Consider the following 4,043-nt stretch of genomic DNA (forward strand, 5'->3'; position numbering starts at 1 on the left):
TCTGTCATTTAACCACTTATATACTCACACTCCTCACACACACACACACACACACACACATACACTCCTCTCTCTCTCTCTCTCCTTCACATCTGGGAGATATTTCTACACAGATGGAGAGAATAGAGCAGATGAAGGATGGAGGGATTTAGGACGAGTTTACTGAGGAAGAAAATACTAACACAGTCTCTACAGTGAGTGAGTGTGTGTGTGTTTTCAGTGTGTGTGAGTGTGTGTGTGAGAGTGTGTGTGTGTGTGTGTGTGTGAGTGTGAGCATGTGTGTGTGTGAATGAGTGAGTGTGCGTGTGTGTGTCTCCTTTGGCCCATATATATAAGGACCAGATGTGTGTGTGTGTGTGTGTATGTGTATGTGTGTGTGTGTGTGTGTGTGTCTACCCCCAGACCCCCACCAGATTAATTCAGAAAACACTTGAACTCTGTTCCTTTGGGCAACTTTTCTTAATACACCTCTATAACCACACACACTCTCTAACAGACTCACACATTCTCTCTCACACACACACACACACTCTCTAACAGACTCACACATTCTCTCTCACACACACACACACACTCTCTAACAGACTCACACATTCTCTCACACACAAACACACACACTCTGTCACACACTCACACACACACACACACACGCACACACACACGCACACACACACACACTCACACACACACATACACACACTCACACACACACACTCACACACACACACACACTCCTCTCTCTACCTCTCCCTCTCTCTCTCTCTCTCTCTCTCTCTCTCTCTCTCTCTCTCTCTCTCACTCACTCACAGACACACACTGCCCAATGCTGCTGTTGGTGTTGGACTGAGATGAAACATGTTCGAAGCTGATTGTGCTGCTGCCTCCTGCTGGCCGAGGGAAACTTCTACACACCTAACACCACATAGAACAGGACTGGATCAGGATTAGAAGTGAATCAGAACTAGAAGTGGATCTGGATTAGAAGTGGATCAAGACTAGAAGTAGATCAGGATTAGAAGTGGATCAGGATTAGAAGTGGATCAGGATTAGAAGTGGATCAGAATTAGAAGTAGATCAGGATTAGTAGTGGATCAGGATTAGAAGTGGATCAGGATTAAAAGTGGATCAGGATTAGTAGAGGATCAGGATTAGTAGTGGATCAGGATTAATAGTGAATCAGGATTAGTGGTGAATCAGGATTAGTAGTGGATCAGGACTAGAAGTGGATCAGGACTAGTAGTGGATCAGGATTAGTAGTGTATCAGGACTAGTAGTGGCTAGAAGTGGATCAGGATTAATAGTGAATCAGGATTAGTAGTGAATCAGGATTAGTAGTGGATCAGGACTAGAAGTGGATCAGGACAAGAAGTGGATCAGGATTAAAAGTGGATCAGGATTAGTAATGGATCAGGATTAGTAGTTGACCAGCACTATACGTGGATCAGGATTAGTAGTGGATCAGGACTAATAGTGGCTAGAAGTGGATCAGGATTAATAGTGAATCAGGATTAGTAGTGAATCAGGATTAGTAGTGGATCAGGACTAGAAGTGGATCAGGACAAGAAGTGGATCAGGATTAAAAGTGGATCAGGACTAGAAGTGGATCAGGATTAGTAGTGGATCAGGACTAGAAGTGGATCAGGATTAGTAGTGAATCAGGACTAGTAGTGGATCAGGATTAGAAGTGGATCAGGATTAGAACTGGATCAGGATTAGTAGAGGATCAGGATTAGTAGTGGATCAGGACTAGAAGTGGACCAGGACTAGTAGTGGATCAGGACTAGTAGTGGACCAGGATTAGTAGTGGATCAGGACTTGAAGTTGATCAGGATTAGTAGTGGATCAGGACTAGTAGTGGATCAGGACTTAAAGTAGATCAGGATTAGTAGTGGATCAGGACTAGTAGTGGATCAGGACTAAAGGGGATCATGATTAGTAATGGATTAAGACTAGAAGTAGATCAGGATTAGAAGTGGATCAGGATTAGAAGTGGATCGGGATTAGAAGTAGATCAGGACTAGTAGTGGATCAGGATTAGTAGTGGATCAAGATTAGAAGTGGATCAGGACTAGTAGTGGATCAGGACTAGTAGTGGATCAGGATTAGTAGTGGATCAGGACTAGTAGTGGATCAGGATTATTAGTGGATCAAGATTAGAAGTGGATCAGGATTAGTAGGTGATCAGGATTAGTAGATGATCAGGACTAGTAGTGGATCAGGACTAGTAGTGGATCAGGATTAAAGGGGATCAGGATTAGTAGTGGATCAGGACTAGTAGTGACTAGAAGTGGATCAGGATTAATAGTGAATCAGGATTAGTAGTGAATCAGGATTAGTAGTGGATCAGGACTAGAAGTGGATCAGGACTAGAAGTGGATCAGGGTTAAAAGTGGATCAGGATTAGTAATGGATCAGGATTAGTACTTGACCAGGACTATAAGTGAATCAGAATTAGTAGTGGATCAGGAATAGAAGTGGATCAGGATTAGTAGTGAATCAGGACTAGTAGTGAATCAGGATTAATAGTGGATCAAGACTAGAAGTGGATCAGGATTAGAAGTGGATCAGAATTAATAGTGGGTCAGGATTAATAGTGGATCAGGATTAGAAGTGGATCAGGATTAGCAATGCATCAGGACAAGTAGTAGATCAGGATTAGTAGTGGATCAGGACTAGTAGTGGAACAAGATTAGTAGTGGATCAGAATTAGTAGTGGATCAGGACTTGAAGTGGATCAGGATTAGTAGTGGATCAGGACATGAAGTGGATCAGGACTTGAAGTGGATCAGGATTAGTAGTGGCTAGAAGTGGTTCAGGATTAGTAGTGAATCATGATTAGTAGTGAATCAGGATTAGCAGTGGATCAGGATTTGTAGTGGATCAGGAAGGATTACCTGAGGACCTGAGCTAGGTACCACCTTCAGCTGAGTACCACCTTTAACTGGGGACCAACTTTAGCAGAGGACCTCCTTTAGCTGAGGGCCACCTTTAGCTGAGGACCACCTTTAGCTGAGGACTGCATTTAGCTGGGGACCACCTTTAGCTGAGGACCACCATTGGCTAAGGACCATCTTTAAATGGGGACCACCTTTAGCGGAGGACTTCCTTTAGCTGAGGGCCACCTTTAGCTGAGGACCGCCTTTAGCTGAGAACCACCTTTAGCTGGGGATTACCTTTAGCTGAGGACCTCCTTTAGCTGGGAACCACCTTTAGCTGAGGACTGCACTTAGCTGGGGACCACCTTTAGCTGAGGACTGCCTTTAGCTGAGGACCTCCTTTAGCTAAGGACCCACCTTTAGCTGAGTACCACCTTTAGCTGAGTACCACCTTTAGCTGAGAACCACCTTTAGCTGAGGACCACCTTTAGCTGGGGACCTCCTTTAGCTGGGGACCGCCTTTAGCTGGGGACCACCTTTAGCTGATGACCACCTTTAGCTGAGAACCTCCTTTAGCTGGGGACCGCCTTTAGCTGGGCACCACCTTTAGCTGAGGACCACCTTTAGCTGAGGGCCACCTTTAGCTGGGGACCACTTTTAGCTGAGGATCACCTTTAGCTGGGGACCACCTTTAGCATAGGACCGCCTTTAGCTGGGGACCACCTTTAGCTGAGTACCACCTTTAGCTGGGGACCACCTTTAGCTGAGTACCACCTTTAGCTGGGGACCACCTTTAGCGAAGGACAACCTTTAGCGGAGGACCACCTTTAGCTGAGGGCCACATTTAGCTGAGGGCCACCTTTAGCTGAGTACCACCTTAAGCTGAGGGCCACCTTTAGCTGAGGACCACCTTTAGCTGAGTGCCACCTTTAGCTGAGGACCACCTTTAGCTGAGGGCCACCTTTAGCTGAGGACCACCTTTAGCTGAGTGCCACCTTTAGCTGAGGGCCACCTTTAGCTGAGGACCACCTTTAGCTGAGTGCCACCTTTAGCTGAGGACCACCTTTAGCTGAGGGCCACCTTTAGCTGAGGACCACCTTTAGCTGAGTGCCACCTTTAGCTGAGGGCCACCTTTAGCTGAGGGCCACCTTTAGCTGAGTAACACCA

This window comes from Hoplias malabaricus, unplaced genomic scaffold (assembly GCF_029633855.1).
Source record: "Hoplias malabaricus isolate fHopMal1 unplaced genomic scaffold, fHopMal1.hap1 scaffold_89, whole genome shotgun sequence".
NCBI lineage: Eukaryota > Metazoa > Chordata > Actinopteri > Characiformes > Erythrinidae > Hoplias > Hoplias malabaricus.